Source organism: Peromyscus eremicus, chromosome 5 (assembly GCF_949786415.1).
Source record: "Peromyscus eremicus chromosome 5, PerEre_H2_v1, whole genome shotgun sequence".
Lineage (NCBI taxonomy): Eukaryota > Metazoa > Chordata > Mammalia > Rodentia > Cricetidae > Peromyscus > Peromyscus eremicus.
In genome coordinates, this window is record NC_081420.1 from 56,666,375 (window position 1) to 56,690,011 (window position 23,637).

Genomic DNA, 23,637 nt, shown 5'->3' on the forward strand with positions numbered 1-23,637 from the left:
CTATCATGCAGAGACTCTGGATCTCTAAAACTCACCAGACTTTCTTATTAAGTCCTTGCTCTCCTTGATACTTTACTCTCTTTTCCTCTGTGTGTGTGCATGTGTGTGTGTGTGTGTGTGTGTGTGTGTGTGTGTGTGTGTATGGACAGGGGTATGAGTGTGAGTAAGTATGTGTGTGCAAGCATGAGTCCATGTGTGAAGGCCAGAGGTCAACAACAACTGTCTTCGTCAAATGCTTTCCACCTTGTTTTTTGAGACAGGGTCTCTCACTGAACCAGGAGCTTACTTTTCAGCTAGAATGGCTGTCCATAGAAACCCAGACATCCTCCAACCTCCCAGGATTACAGTCATTCATCCTTACACCTGGCTTTTTAAACATGGCTTCTGGAGGAGGAAACTAGGGTCCTCATACCTGCCCCCAAAGCACTGTGCATTATGTCAGTGCTGTCTCTCCGGCCCTTGATGGTTTTACTTGCTACACATTCAAGAGTATGATTTCCATATTCATATTTGTCATTGTATTTCCTCCTTTTCATCCCTTGTTCAAATAAAGAACTATATTCAGATAGTTTGGGGCTGAGTATAGACTGGTAATCAATAGTTTGAGATCCTTCCTAAGATCTCAGGACTTCATATGACCCCACAACCAGCCTGTTTACACTCCTTGGATATGAGAAGACATGGTGGCAGGATATCTCTGAGCATGACAAGAAGCCAAATTCCCTTTTTTTCCCAGTGAGGAGGTGGCTTAGAGTAAGAAATTTAGTTGAAATTTTAGTATGAAGTATTATCTTTAACAGATCTGAGAATGTAGGCCAAAATTCACAACTACTGTGTTAGTATATCACATCGCATTCTGGTATGTTTAGTCAAAATTATGTAACGATAGAAAAACAAAGTCTTGGGATTCTGGGAATTACAATTCTCTTTCTACTACTTCTAGAAAAAATGTGCAAACAGAGCCTACATTATTTTTTGGGGGGTTAAAAATTGACATTTAGCTTTTGTTCTCAATACATTGTAATTCTCCTATAAAATACTTGGGATAGTATATAAAATGATTTTTTTTAAACTCAACTCACCACTTTGAAAACAAAGACCTGTGAATAATCCAGTGACTAAATCTAGGATGGTGTGAATTATTCCTGAAAGACAAATACACACACACACATACACACACACACACACACACACACACACACACACACACACACTGAGAGAAACAGACAGAGACAGAGAGAAAGACGGGGTGACAGAAACAGAGAGAGACAGAGAGACAGACAGAGACAGACAGATGCTACATGGACCCCGAGTCAGACTCAGAACCCTACAGAAACACTAACACTAGGTAGCTGTCACTCTAATACTTGGGGGTGAAGGAAAGTATCCACGCCTCTCCACTTGACCTTTCCATCATGCTCTACCCAGACAGAAACTGAAAATCTCAGGAAGCGAATAGACATAAAGGACACTCTTGTGGTAATAGACAGGGTTACAAGACACTTAACAGTTCTATTTGTCAGTTTTTCTTTTTGAAACAGTATTTTATTAACTCTTTGATAATTTCATAACATGAATGCAATGTATTTTGATAATTTTTACCACCCATTTCTACTCCTAACTCCTTCCAGATCTACTCTCTATTCCCAACCCCTCCCAACTTCCTGTCCTCATATACATATACATACACACATATGTGTGTGTGTGTGTGTGTGTGTGTGTGTGTGTGTGTCTTTCTGTCTGTCTGTCTGTATATAACTACTAAGTCCAATTTGTGCTGCTCATATACTCACAGGTATGAAGCCATCCACTGATATATGGTCAACCTATCAGGGGCCACAGCCTTAAAGAAAATTGACTCCTTCTATGATGGTCTCTGAGCCTTGAGGGAGGAGGTGTTTTATAGTGTCCCATTTGTGGTTGAGCACTCCACGGGCACCCTCTGCACTTTGACCAGATGTGTTTCCTGTTAACTGTTGTACACTATACCAAGAGATTTTTCTGATAAGATCTGAGAGCTGCCCTAATCTGTGATCTTATCTGGCACCACGTGGTATGCAGATCCCAAGACTCCAGTCCAGCTGCAGATCTGCTCAGTGAGGGATCTGGTGGTTGCATTTTAAGTCTCTGTTTTTTTTGTTGTTGTTGTTTTGTTTTGTTTTGTTTTGTTTTTCCGAGACAGGGTTTCTCTGTGTAGCTTTGCGCCTTTCCTGGAACTCACTTGGTAGCCCAGGCTGGCCTCGAACTCACAGAGATTCGCCTGCCTCTGCCTCCCGAGTGCTGGGATTAAAGGTGTGCGCCACCACCGCCCAGCTTGGTTTTTTGATTTTATGATAATTTTGTTTTCTTTCTGTCTCTTCCCCTCTATCAGCTAATCTACTACTTTGAGGCTCTTTCTCTCTCTCACAAATTCTGTCACTGAGAGAAACAATTTTCAGGTATTCTCTCACTGCTTCTGACCCTCTGCAGTTCACTCCTCCACACTGAGAACAGAGTTTGGAATTGGGACTGAGCTACACAGAACAAGCTCTGGGCTCTCTTCCCTTTTGTTCTATTTTCTAAAATTTCCTTTATCCTTTAAGTCTACCAAAACCAATGTCTCTTCACCACTACTCAGTGATTGCCACTCTCTACTCTCCCTGATTTTTTTTTCCTGTAAAGTCTGTCAGCCAGTGCTTGAGTACTGTCCAGTGTCTTCTGTCAGAAGTGTGGTGTTTATAGGCTGCCTCGGAAAGAAGCATTTCTGCGGTTATTATTATTATTATTATTATTATTATTATTATTATTATTAATGTATTGTGTGCCTGTTTTTCAGTATGCACACCACATCCACATGGCTTGTGGGAGTCCACACATGCCAGCAGAGGGCTTAGAATTCCCTGGAACTGGAGTTGCAGGCAGTTGATAGCTGCCAGATGTGGGTGCTGGGAACTGAATCCTGGTCTTCTGCATGAACAGGAAATGCTCTTAGTCATTAAGCCAGATCTCTAGACCTTTCTATGGTTTCTATGAACCACTTTTGGAGGGAATGAGGGTGGGAGACAAGGCAGGAGAAGAAGAGACAGTGCTTCAGAGGAGTCTCCAATGTCCTTCTGTTCAAAGTGGTCAGGGTACCACTGCACCCTACCGTTGGAATCACTCTGAGCCTCAGTAATACTGACTAGTAATGACGGAGAAACCAACCAACCAGATGGGGAAAAAAATAAAAAATAAAGTAAGGGGTGGCAAGATGGCTCAGTGGGCAAAGGCTTAGGTGCCAAGTCCGAGGCCCTGAGTTCTCTTCCCAGAGCCTACATGGTGAAAGGCGATGATCAACTCTCGTAAGTTCTCACATGTTCTCTGACCTCCATATGAGTGCCATGGCACTCTTTCCCCCTCCCCCAACCCTGTTCGAACTAAGTAAGTAAAAAAGGAAAAATAAATTTAAAAACTAGTGGAAGGACTAGGAATATAGCTCCTCAGTGGTATAGCATTTGCTACCATGCATGAGGCCCTGGGTTCCATCTCTAGTACTACAGAAAGTAAAAAGTAAAAAAGCATATTTAAGAAAATGTTAGCTAAAACCTGGGTTTGTGGCTTGCAAAGACCCACCTTACATAAAGAAAATAAGTAAATGCATAAATGCTATTCTCTCCTTAGAAGGATTCTGCAGAAAGATTTAGAATGAAGGCAATGTCTAAGGAAAAAATCACTTTGCATTTTTAACAAAGAAACCAACTGAAAACAAGCTTGGTGACAACATTTCCCACTGTGACAGTGAATGTCAGGACCAGTAGAGCAACACACACACAGAGATTTTCAAACACAGACAGAGTGGCTCAAGGACTCTGTGAGCAGGCTGATCTCAGCCTTGGTTTGTTTTTGTTTTTGAATAAGTAACTATAGCATAAACAGTTTCTACAGCATTCCAAGGCTCCAAAAGTATAACACCATATTCTTTTTTTTGGGAGGTAAATAACAGGCAGCGTTTTCTACAGCAGTCAAAGGCTCCAAAAGTATAATATCATTTTCTTTTCTTTGGAAGGTAAGAAATAGACAGGATGCTGTAATCAACCAAAAGATCAGGCTAAATTCAGAGGTTCTGAACTAGAACGGTGTATCACTAAAGATGTGGCCGCCATCAGATGGTTCAGTTAATCCAGGGACAGCAAAGATTAAGATTTACATAAGAACAATCTTCTAAAGCCTGGCATTTTATTTTCTCTGTGCCGTGGGCTCTATAGCCTGGGTTGGTCTTGAACATGTGATTCTTTGGCTCCTACTATCTTAGAGCTGGGATTACAGACTTACCCCATCACACTCCGTTTATAATCTAAGATGGTGATGAAAGCTGAAACCAAAGGCAGGGAGAAATCCTCTGCTTCACTCAGAATGCCACTTTTCCTTGTCCTTGCTTTATAAGTTAAAATGATGCAGTAATTTAATAAGTGTATAGACACGTTATGGCTGAGACTCAACCAACAAAGAAGTTTGTGGAGATTAATACATGGAATTCCTCTCTCATTTCTCTCCATAATTGGACCTCCTCTTCTAAATTAATGTTTTTTTCTAAATCCGTTCAATCATGTGTTTGCACCTATAAGTACATAAGTATGCATGTACATATGTTATTAAATAGGAAAACATATTTTAGGAGGCTTATATTTATGTTCAAATATGAGAAAATTTGGCCTTATAAAACAAAAGATGAAAGAGAAGGAAATTAAATTGATTAAGATGGAATTTTTTGAGGTGGAATTTTCATTTTAGAGGCTTATGGTAAAATACCTTTAGATGAAAGCAAATTTTTTTTTAATTATCAAGACTAAAAATACTAGAATATAATTAAAATCTGCTCTGAAAGTTGTAAGAAAAAAAAAAAAAACTCCGCAAAATCCTATCAATCTTAACAGCAAACAATCAAGCAGCTCGCAAAAAAATTAATTAAAAAAAAAGAAAAGATGTGACAAGCATCACATCTAGAGTGAAGCAGGCTAAGAAGGAGTTCCAGGAGTGCCTGGACACAGACTCTGCGACGGACCGGGGCTGTAATACAGCTAACTCACTCAATTAAATACTGAATGAACCTATGCCAGAAACAAACAGAAGCCCCAAATTCCAAAACAACAACACACCTGAGTTGGTGGTCTCTCTCCAAGCTCCCCTGAAAGGGCCAAGTGAACTCTTCCCTTCTCTTTCCAATCCGCTTCTAAGGCCTTTTCTAGAAACTGTTACAGCTGAATCTCCTCCTGCTGTGAGCCCCCTCCTCTCTCTGGTCCACACTGGTTACCTCCCTGACCCTTCCATCTAGCTGTTTGTCTGTCCTTCTGTCTGTCTCTCTCTGTCTCTGACTCTGTCTCTCTCTCTCCCTCCCTCCTTTCCACCCCCCCCCCCCACACACACACCCGCCAGCACGCACCCATGTATGGAACTGGCCTGCCCAAAAGAAAACAAACAAACAAAAATTAGATTCTTTTTGAAACAGAACAGCTAAAGACAGAATTATTTTCAATGACTGAGAGAGGAGAGAGAAGCAGAGAGGATAAAATGCCCCAAGACTAACATATTAATTAGGTTTGTTCCTCTCACACTTACCGATTTTATTCCACAAACGCGAGCGTCAATTACCTAAGTACAAATCACTGATTGATAACTTCAGTTTTGATGTGTGGGGTCCGTTGAGGATACAACAGAGAGCATATAGGCGAGACTGTTGATCTCAAAGCGCACATGAGTTCCCATCTGTGACGTAACTGCCACATGGCACCTGAGAGAGGCAGGTTAATTCTGCATTAAAGAGACTCCTCCGAATACCTCCCTAGGAAAGCCTTGTATCTCTAACAAGTTGGATCTTCAGAATACCTGCATTCAGTCCCCAAAGTGAAAGCTAGAGAGGAAGGAGTAAAAAGGGGCTAGAGTCCTTCATCAGATCTGCTGCAAGAGGCTAGCTGGTCATCTCCAAGCAGGAAGCATCCCATCTCTGTGAGCTCCATAAATATTCAGCAGTGAGACTGGGAAGCTACTTGCTCGGGGGCGGGGGTGTCCCTCAAACAATGTGAGTTCTCGGTCTTTAATGTTTTTAGCAACTGGTTACACTCACTATGAAAGAGACTAGGAACTGTAAATAAACTTGACCAAGGCTTTCTGGCCAGACAATTGATATTTTCTTTATGATGTTTTCTGAGATTTTAGTTTGAAATGACTGTGCACTCTCAGGAAGTCAAAAACCAGCACAGAAGTTCTGAGTCTCCTTCCCTGAACTTCATCTAGTGACGTTAATCTTATGCAACTATAGGTGATATGAAAACCAGAAAATGGACATTAGTACAATCCGCAGACCTTGTTCAGATTTCAGTAGGACTATATTTTCATGTGTGAGCCTGGGTGCGAGTGTGTGTATCTGTGAGTATATTTGTGTGTGACTGTGTATGTGTGTGAGTATACGTGCATTAGTGTATATGTGTATGTGAGTGTAGCAAGAATCTTAAATGGTCTTATTAACAAGAACAAACCCAGAGCCAGGTATTGGGGTGAATACTGGAAGATCAGAGAAGCAGAACAAGCCACAGCTACCTCACCTTGCCAATTCCTCAGCTGATCCTGTTTCCTCAGACTGGAAGCCTCTGAGTCCTCATCCAGAATGAATCTCAGCTGAATTGTTTGTTGCTCAAAAGCCTAAAAGCTTAACCAGCTCTAGTTCCTCGTCCTTACGCCTTAAATACCTTTCTACTTCCTGTCATCACTTCTTGAGATTAAAGGCTCTTGTTACCATGCCTGGCTGTTCCCAGTGTGACCTTGAACTCACAGAGATCCAGGTGGATCTCTGCTTCTGGAATGCTAGGATTAAAGGCGTGTGTGCCACCATTTTCTGCCTCTATATCTAGTGGCTGTTCTGTTCTCTGACCCCAGACAAGTTTATTAGGGTTCACAATATTTGGGGGAACACAATATCACCACATGTGAGTGATCATATATGTGTGTGAACACACACATATTTGTTAGTATGAGGTCTTCACAGTGCTATCATTGGCAGGTTTCTTTCACCATTACCACCCACCACCACCACCACCACCACCAAGATACAAGACGATTCTATAACCACAAAGATTCTGATTCCCATTCTCCCCAGTCATTAATGGAGAGTAATTTCTTCTTCATCTCTATACTTTTCTCATTTTGAGTAACTACATAGATAGAGACACACAATGTGTGAACTTTGGTGACTGGCTTTTTGGTTCCACATAGTTCTCCTGGGATCTGTTAAAGATATTGTTTCAAGTGCTTTAAAAACATACATAATATACTAAGTGCCAAAGTCAATCCCTGTTGAAGACGTTGCTTCTAGTCGATATGATAGTGTGGACCACAGTTAATGATTCTTAGCCAAGCAGGGTAATTGAAATTAACAAGTAACCAATGGCTTTTATTTTGCTTTAACAAAGGCACTTTCTCCAGGATCATTAAAGAGCGGTTAAATATGTGATTTCAAGTTCATATTGTCCTTTAAAATGTCTAGCTCAAAATTTTTTTTTACCAGCAATCATTGCAGAACTATTGATAGTCAACAAAATATAAACAGTTTCTGGGTCAATGGAAAAGCTTTTCTAAACAAACAAACAAACAAACAAACAAAACCAAAACAACAACAACAAAACCCCAAGTTTATGATGGAGAGGTCACTTGCTCAGTCAAGTGCTTGGCTTGTAAGTATGAGAACCCAGAACTGTCATTAATATAACAAAACAAAGCAAAACATAAAAACAATCAGGCATGGTGCCCACACTTGTAATCCTGTAACTGACAAGCCAGTCTTCTCAGTGATTCCAAGCCAGTGAGAGACCCCTGTGAATAGAATCTGTGGAATGAAAGCCAAGTCCTTTGGCCTCCATATGCTCTCCATGAGTGCAAACACACACACACACGCACGCACGCACGCACGCACGCACGCACGCACGCCCACAGAGAGAAAGAAAGAGAGAGACACAGAGAGACAGAGACTCACACACATACACACATATATATCTATTTATCATCTAGCTGTCTATTATCTATCATCTATCTATCTATTATCTATCTATCTATTATCTATCTATCTATCTATCTATCTATCTATCTATCTATCTATCATCTATCTAGAGATTTGGCTTAGCAGCAATCTTCCTTTCATGAAGTCACTGTCCAATGACATTGGAGCAGCCGCAGTTTGTAAGATCACATAAACCAGTGGCTCTTAGATTACACAACATGGTGTCTGTGCTGGACGTGGCATATGTCAATCACTTTTTCAACTAAGAGAGAATCTCAGCCTTTCACTAGCGACATGAGAGCTACACCCCAGATTGATTGTTACTTAAATCTGTGTAAACCACAGTTGATAAATGATATTTGGAACACAGTCTGGAGAACAAATGGAACCTCTTCATGAGACACTAGCTCCAGGCAGAGCTTTCAAATGTAAATTGCTTGGTTCTTTTTAAATTAATCTAGCTCTCCTAAAAATGTTCTTCTCAACCAAGATTCATAACCACACACCCTCAGCTTTCATCTGACCCCAGGATTAAGAAATACTATTTCATGAAGTGCATATATTTATTATCCTTAAGTAAAGTTTATTTTCTCCTTGAGATCCATCCATACTCATTATACATAAATTGGGGAGTGCACATAAGAAAAAGGAAGAAAAATTTCTGATAGCTTTAGTCCGCAAGCATAGTTTATTCCCCAGTCTGTCTTTCTCTGTTCTATGAAATTCATTGTGGAACCTTATGATAATAAACAATTTACAAAGCACATTTTCCCTGAGAAAAATAGGCACCAAGGAAATTGTTTATGCTATTTTATATTCTTAATGTATATTTTATCCGACCCCACTTTGTAGGGAACCTCCTTAATGTGCTATTTTCCTCATTGATGTAACTCAGAGAATTCTGTGTTCCTTTACAGTGATGTTCTTTTCTCTGCTTCCTTGTCTTCCTCTCTTCCCATGTGACTGCTGTGTGGTGTGTCACGCTCTCTCTATCTTTGTGGCTCAGTGTGTGTGTGTGTGTGTGTGTGTGTGTGTGTGTGTGTGTGTGTTTAGTGTGTATGTAGTGTACATGTGCATGTGTGAATGTGGGTTTCTACTGGGGCAAGAAGAGTATGTTGGACCCTGTGGTGGTTTGAATAAGATTAACTTCCATAGGCTCCTGTATTTGTATATTTTGTATATTTGCATGCTTAGCCCCCAGTTGGTGAGCTGTCAGAGGAAGATTAAGAGGTGTGGCCTATTGGAGGGGCTGTGTCACTAAGGATGGGCTTTGAGGTTTCAAAAGCCCACACCAGGCCCAGTTTCTTCTTCTTCCTCTCTCTCTCTCTCTCCTCTCTCTCTCTCTCTCTCTCTCTCTCTCTCTCTCTCTCTCTCTCTCTCTCTCTCTCTCTCTCTCTCTCTCCCCCTCCTCTGCACCCCCCGCCACTTGCCTGCTGCTTGTGATCATGACATAAAGCTCTCAGCTACTTATCTAGCACCATGTCTACCTTCCCTCTGTACACTCCCCATGTGATACAACAATAATGGACTAACCTGCTAAAACTGCAAATAAGTTTCCAATTCAATGTAATCTTTTATAAGAGTTTCCTTGGTTATGGTACCCCTTTTTACAGCAATAGGACACTAATTAAGACTGATCCTTAGAGCCTGAGTTATGGGCAGTTTTGAGCTGTCCAACCCGAGTGCTGGAATGGGAACCAAAGTTCTCTTCTGGAAGAGCAGCAAGCACTCTTAATTACTGAGCCATCTCTCAAGCCCCGCGAGTACAGAGGTAGTAAGGTGAGGTTTGGCCACCTTGGAAGAGAAAGTGGGTGATCAGGGAAAGGGTGGTGGGAAGAAGATGTTTGAATATGAAATGTCCTTCATATCTTTGTGTTTGAACACTTGGTCACCAGATGATGGCACTGTTTGTGAAGGTTATGCAACCCTTATAACGTGGGACCTTGTTGGAAGAAGTGGCTCATTGGGGCTTTGAGATTTATAGCCTGACTCCACTTGCTGTTCTCTTTGCTTCCTGAGTGTGGATGCAATGTGATCAGTCAGCTTCCTGTCCTTTCTCCATGACTTTCCTGCCTGTTGCCATGGCTTCTCCACCGTGATAGACTCCATCCCTTTGGAACTGTAAACCACCGTAAACTCTTCCTTTGTTGTTGTTGGTTTTTTTTGTTTTTGTTTTTTTTTTTAGCTATTTTTTGTCAGTGTAGTATATATCACAGCCACAGGGGAAAAGCTAATATAGAAGGTTACAGATGATGAAGTCTGATGGGGGAAAATAAATTTAAACAAGAAAAGGAGAAATATATGAGTTCAGAAAGCAAGAAGAGGGAAATGAGATTTAGTGTGAGCCATGGACTCTATCAGATTGTCTTCTGTGACAACAGCTCAAGGCTGTGAAGCTACAACTTGCCAGACCAAGAAGACAGAATGTAGTTCAGGACTGTGATGGAGAACTGAAGAAGAAAGCTGGGGTGTGATTTTGGCTAAGAGCAGATTTGGTGTAAAACATCAGAAGATCTGAGAGTATCCGGAATCGGGAGATCTGAAATACAGGGAGTTACTAATAACAGGAACAATGGGCAATAGTAATAAAAGTGACAATGTTTCATAGTCAGTCTGTTGGTTTGGGATGGAAGTCTTCCTTCTCCACAGCAGAGTCTGAGTTCTATCTCCCACTGCTTACCTTGGTAAGACATCCTAGTTTAGAGCTAAGAGGCCAGGGGCTAAACCAGTACAGCACAGAGACCATGATGAAGAACTCGGCTGTCAGATTGACTTGGACTAACTCCAGATATTCCGTTACTAGCTGAATGACCTCCTGGAGACATCTCCTCCCCTGTGAAAGCAGTGCAATGACTCTATCATCCTCGCCTCACTTCTCTGAGGAGATAGATTTGGGCTACCAGGATAAAAAGCACCAATAAAGGAGACAGAGTCAATGCCAGGAAGAGTTTTCCTTAAAAAGACAAAATTTGCATGGTCCATGTCTGAACACTGTAGCAGGACAATGCTGTCACACATATGACCTGATTCTAGGAGCCTCAGAAAATAGTACAGACACTTGAAAAGCTGTGTGAACATATGGTGACAATGTGAGCAGTGGGTGGATTGTGCTTATGACAGGAGAAATCCCGGGAAGAAATAGATGTTAAAAACAAATAGATAACTCTTCAAGAAACCTTCTGTCAGTCCTGCCTGGGGTGACATTTTACTCCAAACACTGAAGTCTAATGGAGTCACGTAATGGTTCAAACGTTAGAGATACCTTCCTGTCAGCGATGGAAGGGAAATGTGATTAAAAATTAGGCATGGCGGCAGAGGCTGGGGAGATGGCTCAGCAGTTAAGACTCTGTACTGCTTCAGTTCCCAGTAACCCATGGTAGGAAGTCAGAAGTAACTGTAACTCCAGCTCCAATAGACCCAACACCTTTGGCCTCCATGGACATGCGCACTCACATGCACATACCTCCCCATATATATAATTTAAAATAATAAAAATAACTCTTTAGAAATCAGTAACAGAACTAGAAATGCAGGTCAGTGGTGGAGTGCTTACCTAGCATGTGTAAAGACCCTGGCTTCTGTCCCTTGCTCTGAAAACAGAATCTGATTATGGAATGGAACATCTTATTAGGTACACACAGGATATTGAAGGAGATACAATACACACTTGTGACCTAAAATTGGTGCTAAATTAAGCGTGTTGACTTTTTAAATGTGAAATGAAGCTTAGACCAAGTTTTATGTCTCTCACTAGAGAACCTCCCTTTAATTTTTCTATTCCCTTTTTTAAAAAGTGTGTGTGTGTGTGTGTGTGTGTGTGTGTGTGTGTGTGTGTACCATGATATGCATATAAAGGTTAGAGAACAACTTGGGGGAGGTGGTTCTTGCCTTCTGCCATGCAGGTCCTGGGGAATAAACTCAAGTTGTCAGATCTGGCAGATAGCACCTTTACCCATGCAGATACCTCACTGGTCCCCTACATTTTCTATTTTCCAAATGAGTTCCGATCTTGGATTTTTAAAAAACATATTCTTCCCAGGTTCCTTAATGGTGAATCTCCTGAAGTTCCTTGTTTTGAAGCTGCACAGCTGAGGCTGCAGACTTAACATAAATGTGACATTTAACTGAGAAGTGGGAATCCCAGACGAGGGTGCGGATTTTCATTATGTATAAACCAGCAACTCAGTCATTAAAATTAAAGGCCTTCTCCTGCAGTAGGGATGTCTATTTGTTTGAAGTTTTAATACAGTCGTATAACATCTCAAATAACTTGCTTACTTTAAACAACAAATATTTGAAAAGGGAAATAGGATTGAAAGTCTAAATCAAGGAACAGCTTGTTAAGAAAGCAATATTCGGGGCATAAATTACTTGTTAAAAAGCAGCTATTTCATTACAGACGCTTGCTATTTAAGGAACTTGGATGAATCCCCCCACAAAACAAATAAAAAAGCAGTTAATGAGCACATTTCCTGACATATCCTTATTACAATTTTGCGCATCAGTCTTTCATGAAGGGTATGCTACTAACCACAGCATATGAGCTACATTATAAAAGCCCTCAAACTTCTTAACATGTCTCACTTGCCCTCTGTGGAGCAGAGTTTAGGAAAGCAATCCTGAGTAGAACTGAAGCGTGGTATGTGTGTAGTTTTAAACCATGAAAGTGTGAACTTGGCCAAGAGTCTTGTTTTTCTTATTGTTATAGATGGGGACATTGGGTCAGCTTAAATGGCCAATGCTGGTATCCTTTTGCTTCTTTAAAAAAAAACCAAACAAACAGAACACATGTTGCTTGACTAGTCATTAGTGCCTTATCAGAAGAGACTTTAGACATTTTTGAAGAGCTTTGGATTTACAGAAAAGCTGTATTACCTCATCCTATTTCCTCCAGGGTTGACATCTCATGTAATAATAATCCATTTGGCATGGACTTGTTAGATGGCTGATTTACTGAAGCCTATACTTTAATTGAAGTTTTTTAGGTCTTTCCAGTGTTTTCTATACCAAGGTCACTACACTACGTTAAGTCATCCTGTCTCCTCTGGTCAGTAACTGGTTCTTAGATTCTACGCTTCCATTACCTTGATCATTTTGGGCATGATTCACCTAATGTTTTGTAGAATATCCTGAGCTTGGATTACTCTGACTTTTTTTTTCTGATTTTAGTAGCAACGGGGCTCTGGGGTGAGGGGATAGACACCACAGAGTAAAGTAGCATCCTCCTTGCTTCCTGTCAAGGGTATGTGCCATTAAAATGATTTATCCCTGACGACCAAACTTTGAAAACCTTTGCTGTGAAGCACTGAGTGACTCAGAGACTTGCTTAATGATTTAGTTGGTACTGACACAGGTAGTCAGAACATTCCTTGTTAGAAAACGTTCACAACCAGCTTTGCTCCTGGCAAACTAAATGTTTATGACCTAGCTGCCCACAGCTGAGGCAGTTGTGAGTTGGAAAGGATATACATTGGTGGCGGAAGGTAACAGAGAACTGGGGGCGGGGTGCAACTTTATTTATTTATTTAATTATTTATTTATTATTTATTTTTGGCTATATGGGCTGTCCTCTTGTAGAGGAGAAGAGGTCGGTTCTTAGAACCCACTGTGAGCAGTTCACAACCATGTGTAACAGCAGCTCTATGTGACCTGACACCCTCTTCTGGCCTCCATGGGTACTACATGCATGTACATATGAGCACACATAGACACACATAATTAAAATAAATCTTCAAAAATGTGTATGTTATATATATATATATATTATATATATATTTATGTGGGTGTGTGCACGTGAGTGTGTAGGAGCATATGCACATGTCTGTGCCTGCGCATACACATGGAGGCTGGTGGTCAGCATCTTCCTCCATTTTTGTTTTGTTTTGTTTTTTGTTTTCCATGAACAGTGTCTCCTTGAATCTGGAGCTCACCAATAGTGTAGGCTGGCTAGCTAACAAACTCAAAGGATCCCGGTGTCTCTGCCTCCTCAGCACAGGCATGTTTGCCACACCTAGCTTTTAATGCAGGTGACAGAAATCTGGCCTCAGGTCCTCATGCTTGCTCAGGAAGCACTTTGCCCACTGAACCATCTCTCCAGCTCACAATGAGAGTTTCCCTAACCAATCAATTTCCTGTGTTGGTCATTTTCATTTAATTGTTGGCCATATGATTGAGGAAACAAGATATGCAAAGAAACAGATTTCTTTGACAAGACCTGTTGAGTTGCTACAGTTTGGCTGCATGTTTCTGGGCCATTTGTCTCTCTGCATCACAGGATCCAACCTGTAACACTGGGAGCAGAGACTAAGTGATTGAACTATCCAGCTCATTCAGATGATCTATCCAGAACATTCTGTTGTTCTATTTCTGCATTTAAGCAATAGATGTTTGGGACCAGACTCTGTATTGGGCACTGGGAGTAAAGCCACATAAAAGCACAAAGCCTTGCAGTAAGTTTTAATGAATATTTTAATCATAGCAACTCGAGAGAGTGTGACAGTAGTCAGGAAAACAGGGTCCTGAGCAGCAGCTTACAACACTAGCTCTCACTAATGCACCTGATCCCTCCAGCCTCTCTTTCACTTGCAAAACGATTCACATTACAGTACCACTTAAATCCATCTGCCCGCTTTCATGGAGATTTATATTTATTAAAATGTGTGTGTGTGGGGGGGGAGAGTGTGTGTGATAGCCATGTACGTGTCCATGGGGGCCAGAAGGGGATGTCAGATCCCTTGGAGCTGGAGTTACAGGGTGCTAGGAACAGAACCTGGATACTATAGAAGAGCAGTAAGCACCCTTAACTGCTGAGTCCTCTCTCCAAGGCCTCCATTTGCTGATTTTAATATTTGCATGGGTGAGGCAAGACAACCTACCTCAGAAACTGTATGGAACTCATTGTAATATACTTTCTTCTTTTCCCCAAATAGAGGAAGCAGAATGGTGTATTTCCTATTCTTACAGACCTGATCAGTCTTTTGCTATTTTCCCACCTGCAGCACTTGTATATCACTTGAAAGAATTTATGAAAGTTGGGAGAAGGGTGATGAGCTATAAGAGCCTAGAGCAATCTATATGCCAAAACCAGAAATGCCGTTTCCATAAGACTGAATAAGAAAACTGGATAGATGTCATAAGCTAATAAACTGTGTGTTTGCAGCCAAGACTTTAATGGTCATCATTTGTAAAGACTACAGTAGACTAGAACAGTTTGCTTTTAGTGAGTTACTTCTACCAATTATGAATCATGTGCCTCTAGTTCTTTTAAAAAATTTTATTACTCAGAATGTGGTGTTGGTTTGTTTTTACAAATGGATATTGGACCCGGGGCTTTTAGCATGGTAGACAAGTACTCTACCACTGAGTTATGTTCACAACCCTTGTAAAATTTTATTGAGTCAAGAAATTACTGTTTCCCAACCTAACCTACAACTTGCTCTGTAGCCTAGGTGAACTTTAAGGTTGCAATCTTCCCTGTCTCCGTCTCCTGGGATTACAGACAATCACCATGCCCAGCTATGTGGGGAAGTTCAGTATGGATTCTAGACACATGCTTCATGTGGTATTTTTGCACAGCACTTGTTCTGTATGGTCAGGAGGATGATCTATGATAGCCACACTTGTGGTTTTAAGTGAGTGAGTTTGTTAAATGCATATCAAGCCAAAGCTAAAGAGCAAACATCAAGCAGCTGATAAACAGCAGAACAGCCTCAAATCAGACACCCCCAAACACCAGGCAGAGACCACTGGAGTAGCCTGACTGAGAGAGCAAACAAAAGGGTGATGTCATCAAACCAGGGGCCTGCAAACATCCTACAGAAATCCACCGGGGAAGTTGAGGCAGCCGGCTGGAGTTCCCAGAGGAGAGACTCAGGCGCAGCAGAGTGTCCCCTCAGGTGAGACTTCCAAGTAAAAGAGTGAATAGCAGCAGAAAGAAGCTGGGCACATCCAGCAGAAATGACCAGGGAAGCCTTGAAAGCTGCACAGAGGTTCCCTCTGATCAGAGGTCTAAGCAGAGCAGGGAGGCTTCCTTCCCAGGGAGCTCCTGCTGTCTCTCTTCCGCAGTAGGCACTTTTACATCATGGAACAAACAATAGCAACTTTCACTGGAAAGAGTTGACTTTCTAGCTGTTCTCTAGGCCACAATGTTTTTATTCTTGGGCTGTTTTGTTCCTCCCTCACCCCTTCACAGAGGCAGGAGGACCAACCTGTTCCCACACAAGAGGTCTTTGAGGACACCTAAAAGAAACATGCCAGAGCCCTCCTCATGCCGTGAGTCTAGTCTCAACAACCCCAAGCATCACAGGATAACATAATGTAAGTTGGAGAAGTCCACATTCTCTCAGTAGAAATTCATTGCAGTGTTGGAGTTTTTTTGTTTTGTTTTGTTTTTTCTTTTAATGGTCAAGACAAGGTTGGTAGCTTTATTTTCCATGGCTGGGGATTGAACCCAAAGCCTCACACATACTACAGAATTGCTCTTTGCCACTGAGCACATTGCCAGCTATCAAAACTTCCCTTGTTAAGTCTCTGGGAAGTGAAAGTGTATCATAGGAATTTACTCTTTCCTTTTAAGTAAAAGAATCCCTATATTTTTTGCTCTGAGGATTGAAGTAAATGGTGTGCATGTGAAAGCACTTTGTAAATAGTGAAAAATGGCACAAACCATTTTTCTAAATGTTCTAAATACCTCTTGTTTAAAGCTGGATAGTCAATGAACAGCAGCCCCTTGCCGGTGAGGCACATAGCCTTCTCTGGCACTCCAGATCTATGATCTGTGGGTCATCTTGGTTTTCTGGTAGCCTTTTTAAAAATCTTTATCCATTAAAGGCACTAGAAATTCCTGCGATGACAAAAACAGAACAGGGTTTGTAAAGAAATCATTGATTGTCTTCCTTCTAGAATTCCATCTCCAGAAGAATACCGTCTTACACCATGGAAAGCCCTGAGCTTTTCCAGGCCGTGTAAACAGGTGACTATTCCCTCCTGCCTGCCTGCTCTCCTCTCTCCCCTCCATCCCTCCTTCCTCCTTCTTTCCCTCCCTTTTCCCTATCCCTCTCTCTTTCTCCTGTCCTCCCTCCTTCCTTTCTCCCTGCTTCCCCTCATTCTGATTTTCCTTCTTTTTTTTTTTTTACAGCTTTCCTTTTTCCTTCTTTCTCTCCACATTCTCCATTCCATTTTCTTCTTTAATTTTCAACATAAATCAAGGACAGCACACCATAGACTACTTACTCTAACTTTTCGGTTAGTCATATAACAGGCGTCTTTAGAAATAGAAATATAGTGGTGTGGTTCATTGAAGTCCATTCTTTTCCATGGGTGCGTTAGTTAATTTTCATCACTGTGACCAAATATCAGAGAGAACCACGATGTAAGGAAGGAAAGACTTATTCTGTCCCACGGTTTCAGAGTGTTTAGTCCATGGTGACAGGAAGGTGTGGTGGGACAGAATCATACAAATCATGACAGTGAGCAGAAATGGGGCGTGGCTGCTGTGAGGCTCTTCGTAGCGTCTTCCCCTACTAGCAGATTAGTTAATTCATTTCACTGAAAACACCCTTATAGACACATGCAAAGGTATGGTTTACTGATTTCCTAGATCTGTTAACCCAATCAATTTGACAATCAAGATTAAGCACATGGGCCTGTGTGATGGCTCAGCAGGTAAGGGTGCTTGCTGCCAAGCCTGGCAACCTGAGTTTGAACCTCAGAATCCACAGAGTAGGAGAGTACTGATTCATACAGATTGTCCTACTACCTCCACATGCTTACCACGGCATGCACACACACACACACACACACACACACACACACACACACACACACACACACAGGCATGCATGCACACAAGCATGCATGCATGCGCTACCACCACCACAAAAAATTATTTTTAAAAAAATTAAAAAATATTAAGCATCAAATGGGTATACTTTGCTTAAAGAGCAAACACATTGCCAATATTTAACATTTAACCTGTTGATTAACATATGGGTTTGCATTTCTCCCTCCCTCCCTCCCTCTTTTCCTTCCTTTCTCTCTCCTTCCCTCCCTCTTTCTTTCCTCTCTACCTCCCTCTCTTTCTTCCTCCCTCCCTCCTTTCCCCTTTATTCCTTTCCTCCTTCCCTCTTTCCTTGTGAGGAGGTAATCACAATAATTTACTACAATAGATTCTCTTGTAAAACCAAAATGAGGTTTTAATGATTATTTTGAAAGCAAGAAAAAAACCTTTAGGATTTTGTAGTAGGACTCAGATCTAGCACCTTCACATTAGACTGCACCTAAATTAGAGACAGTGGATGGCTGTATATTAATATGCATATGGTGGCTATTATTTGAGCAGCGGGATATCTACTCTTCAGTATAATGAGATCCTTCAAGACAGGATTTTACTGTTATTATCATTATTACTTGCCTCTTCAAATTGAACCTTATATTTTAAATTTCAGTGTAACTGTGAGGTGGGCAGTGATAAAATTAATTTAGTAATAACTGTAATTATTAATGGTAGCTATTATTCATTGTTAATTATAATCACTTGCAATTTTATTATTCGGATAAATCTACTGTCTATCAGATTTTAGTGCTATCCATGTTATGTGAAGGTTTAAAATCAGCTCTATTAACTTCCAGGTAACTAAGACTCCTGCCTGCTGAATTGTCACTAAACTTGAACACATGGTCAATTTTATTATGGGAATTTGCTCCAAGTCACATCCAGAAATAAGAGTTACATATTTGCTAATACAGGTCTATTTTTCTATCATGTTTGAACTTGGTGCTTGTTACTTTTCCACTGTTTGCATTCTGTGAGTTTGCATGTGTACATGTTTGTGTATGCGTGTGTACATATATGTGAGTATGATTGCATGTGTTGGAGGATTGCTCATGTGAAGATCAGGGATCAACCTCCAGTGCCTTCTATTACTTTCCATGCTATGTTTTGAAACCTGGAGATGACCAGTTTGGCTCTGATGGCTGACCAGTGAGCCTCAGGGGTCCTCTGTCTCTACCTCTCCAGGTCTGGGATTGCATGTGTATGCTGTCAGGCTGTTTACATAGGTGTGTGGGCTTGAACTCAGTTCCACCTGCTTGTACATCAAACACTTCATAGACTGAGCCATCTCCTCAGCCTCATCCCATGTATTTCCTAGACTAGGGCCTTTCTGATCTATTGATAAGATGAACTGAGTTGTTCTAACTCAGCTCTTGGCAAGATAAAAGGCAATTCTCACAGGAATTGCAAATGACTGGATTGGATGGGCTGAGTGCACCCTGCATTTCAAACATGGCGTGGACAGAATTTGTATTAGCACGTGATCCTACTCCTTATGATAGATGGGACCCACATGATGGAATTTTATAATTATCAGCATTGATCTTTCCTGTTGGCTGCTACTACTGCATCTATGTGATTTGCTGTCTTCGCTTCATGCTACTTGTGACATTCTCTTTGTCTGGTAAAACTCAATTCAAACCTCACCTCACGGAAGCTGATTCATATACCTACGTACTAGCACTGAGTGGCTACTGTGTCCCACCAATGTGTACCAGACTTTGAAGCCAAACAGATACCATCCTTTCGCTCATGTTTAAACATTTGGATGAACGTCACATCTATCTCAAGATGCCAAGTGCAAATTTGTTTTTATTGTAATTATTTTTAACAAAGTTAAATAGCTGGCTTCAGGGTTCCCTACAATTGAGACTTACCAGGACAGTCTTTTCCAGGGGTACATGGTGGCATTGACTGTGGAGTCCAGACATCTGGTGTGGGCAGTGCTGCTCTAGAAAACCCTAGTCCACCCTCACTGGTCCATTAACACAAAAAACTCTCCACAATTTTAGGGTGTATTTCTAAATTAAAACATACATTTTAATTATTTTATGGTAATTCTATATGGTCCCCTGAGTGTTTTCTGGGCAATAGGATCATTTTCAGGTTAAACAAAAAATATCTTTATTTAAAATAAGATAAGATTGGAAAGATAGAGAGGATGCTTCAAGTGATTTAGGTTCACAAAAGAATCCTAGGCTAAAATGAAATCAGAAGTCAAAATCAGGGGCTGGAGAGGTGGGTCAGCCCTTAAGAACACTGGCTACTCTTCCACAGTCTTCATCCCAGCATCTGCACTGGACCTCACAATCATTATAGTTCGAATTCCAGGTGATCTGAAGCCCCATTCTGATCTGGGCAGTCACTCCACACAAGTGGTATACATACATACATACATACATACATACATGCAGGCAAAACATCCATACACATAAAAAATAATATATATATATTTTAAGTCAAGCATCAGTGGGAAGCTTTTAAAGATCTGCTGAGCCCAGACTTAGCATGGCTTTATAACATGCATGATTCCTCCCTTAGCATCTCTTGACCCCAGGGTACCAACACTAGAAGCTAGTTTGAAGTATCCGCTGACTTCACAATATCTCCATTTTAATTATCCTTGAAAAGAACTGTTGTATTTGAGCATACTGTCTTTACTCTGTGAAATCATTAATTTGTTGTATTAGTCATTGTTTTTTTGCTGTGAAAGGACACCATGACCAAGACAACTCTTACAAAAGAGTTTAATTGTGGGCTGGCTTACAGTTTCAGAGGGTTCGTCATTATCAGCGTGGCAGGGGCATGGCTGGAGCATGAACGTACTGGAGCAATAGCTATGAGCTACATCCTGATCCCTAGGCAGAAGGCTGGGGGTCTGGACCTGGTGTGGACTTTGACATTTCCTCCTGTGACACACTAACAAGGCCACACCTATTCCCACCAGGCCACACTTCCTAGTTCTTCTAATCCGTTCAAACAGCTCTACTCCTCAGTGACTAAGCATTCAAATATATGACTCTATGGAGGCCATTCTTATTCAAACCACCACACAGACCTTAAGCAGAAGGTGGACTTGGACATTTTGAGGTGGGAGGCACAGGGATGCCAGGCAGGACTGGGAAAGAGTCTGGACAGATGAACGATTGTCCTCAATGTGTAGGACATCTATAAGTGCATGCACACAAGTCCTGGTTACACATTCTTAACTTCCTCATCACAAACCAACAAAGTCTGAGTAAGGAGTGGCCAAGCAAACACTCCAGCTGTCTGAGGTCTTCCCTGAGACCCCCCAGGAGCCTGTCCCTCTGAATCTCAGCTCATCCCATCTGACATAAGTGCTCTGAGTTTGTAAGTTTTTAAAATGGCCCATTCTCCATATCTACTACTTCTAACCTTCCGATTTTTCTAGCAGCTATCACTCAGTCTTTTGGAGTACTCTTTAACCATGATTAAGGCTGCATACACTAACTTGCCTTCCCATCTTCCCAGGAGCTCCTTTACTCCTCCATCCAGTTACTGCCTCTCAAATGTCACTTCCTTGGTTGAAATAGAAAACCAGTCCTCATTCTACCTATGCTATCCTGCTTTAGTTTCTTCAAAGCACTTATCAGAACTTATCTGGGCTTAGGCAGCTCTGGTTAGCTTCTCCTCTCTCTCCTCAGATACCTAGAATGCATCCTAAGACAGTTGCAGAATGGCATTATGGTTTCCAACCTGAGCACATGCTTGGTTTCTCATGAGTTGAGCTCACATTTTCTGCTCATACAGACTAGCATTGTCCACAGAGTAACGTGAGGAACGCTGGTTTTCTTTTCTTTTCTTTCTCTCTTTTTTCTTCCTTCCTTTCTTTCTTTCTTTCTTTCTTTCTTTCTTTCTTTCTTTCTTTCTTTCTTTCTTTCTTTCTTTCTTTCTTTCAAACCTGGGCCATCACTTTAATTTCCGCATTAGAGATATAACTGGGATGCTGGCTTCAGGCATGATAACCATGCCTTGGGTGGGGGTGGAGCACAGCAGAGTCCCAGACAGGCCCAGGCTCCGCAATCCTCTTGCCTCGGTCTCCTGAGCACTTGGGTTATAGATAAGTCCTACAACATCCAGTCTGCTTCCTTTCTCAAAAAAACAAAAATGGGAGTGGCCAGAACAGCTCGTCTGGAAACACCTAGCTCATCTTCTTCCTCTTTGAGCGGTCTGAGGTCTGGACCGGAGGCAGGGGGACAGACAGAGTGCCCAGTCTGTGATCCTCTTCCCTGCCATCTGCCAGGATCACCTTTCTTTTGGAGATCTTCAGCCTCATGGCTTTTGCTATCTCAATCATCCTTTTCTCACTGAGTTTCGGGTCCCCCTGCAACACTGTCAGGTCTATCTGGAAGTCATTTATGTGCAAGGCAGGCACGATTGCATACGCAGTCATCTTGGCCTTCATAGAACTTGAAATTAAGTTCCGTAAACTGCCGTTGTTGTAAGTCAGGCAGGTGAAGCGCTTCAGCAGCTTGGTGTTGATGATATGGGGGATTCCAGGTCCCAGGGCACTCTCCGCTTTATCACTTTCTGAGCTTGAAATCTGACGAGGGCATCTAGAAACCAGATGCTCCGGGCCTGCGGGTCTCCACGCTCCTCATCTGACGGCAGAGACTTCAGCATTGGTCTCCACGCTCCTCATCTGACGGCAGAGACTTCAGCATTTCTATGACGAAGGACCAGTGGCTGTTCTCTGTTCTCTTCAGCCATCTTCAGTATGTCTTCTGATGTGACCTTTCTGAACGCTTCGGATGGGCTCTCAAGAGCATCATACTCAGCCGGGGACAGAATGTCTTCGAATCTGTACACGTCTTCAGGCTTGGTTGCATCAGCAGAGCAGGGAGGGAGTAGAGGAAATCATCCTGCAAGTCATCCTGTATGGCATCACTGACCAGAGCATTCACACCCTTTGTATCAATGATGTTCTTTGCAGCTTTAGTTTCTGTGAGATTCAAAGATTCGCTGCCAACTTTATTCATTCTCCTGGAGTTCAGGGACCGCTTCTGCTTGGTGCTTCCAAAGACTTCAATGCAAGAATCCAACTTTTCCCTGAAAGTCTTGGTCTGATTCTCCAGAGGAGGCTCATATTCAATAGCATGCATCTTCAGCAAAGACTGGCTGCATGTTGAACAACTCAGCATCATATACTTCCATCTGGCCAGAGGTCTTATTAAGAATTCCCACAACGTGTCTGCAAAGAGTGTTGCATTTGAGGGCACCAGTCCCGAAATTGTTCCCAACATAGGAGAGCCTGTCTGTTTCAGCTGCCAGGATCTGCTGATTCTGCAGCCTGGGGTTTACCAAGTCAGTGCTGTGTATAAGGTGAAGCGCATGTTGCCTGGATTCTGCAGCTTCCATTGGAGAACTGGACCAGCACAGCTTTCTTCCTGTCATCAGGCTTCCCACAAGTACAGCCGCCACCTTGCACTCTGTTGTACCTCTGTCTCCATGTCTTCAGTCTGTCCGTCCAGCATGGCAGACACCGGGGTAGCCATGAACTCGCCAGCTCACACGCGGATGCATACACTGGAACACTGGTTTTCATAATTAGAATGAATCTTGGGAGATGCCCTAGAGAGTATGTGCTTCATGAGAACTGACAATCTGTCATAGTGACATTCCTAGAGCCTTAAAGTGTTCCCTGACACACAGTAGACATTCATTCCGTATTTGCTGAGTGAATGAATCTAGGAAAACATCATGTTTATTATTATTATTATTATTATTATTATTATTATTATTATTATTATTTAAGATCTTGAGAAATCAGTGAAAGAGA

General features: G+C 41.8%; 1 pseudogene; it reads right to left on the reverse strand.

The window, feature by feature from the left end:
* Positions 1-21,999: 21,999 nt before the first annotated feature.
* On the reverse strand, positions 22,000-23,353 carry LOC131910510 (DNA-directed RNA polymerase I subunit RPA49-like; annotated as a pseudogene).
* Positions 23,354-23,637: the final 284 nt, after the last annotated feature.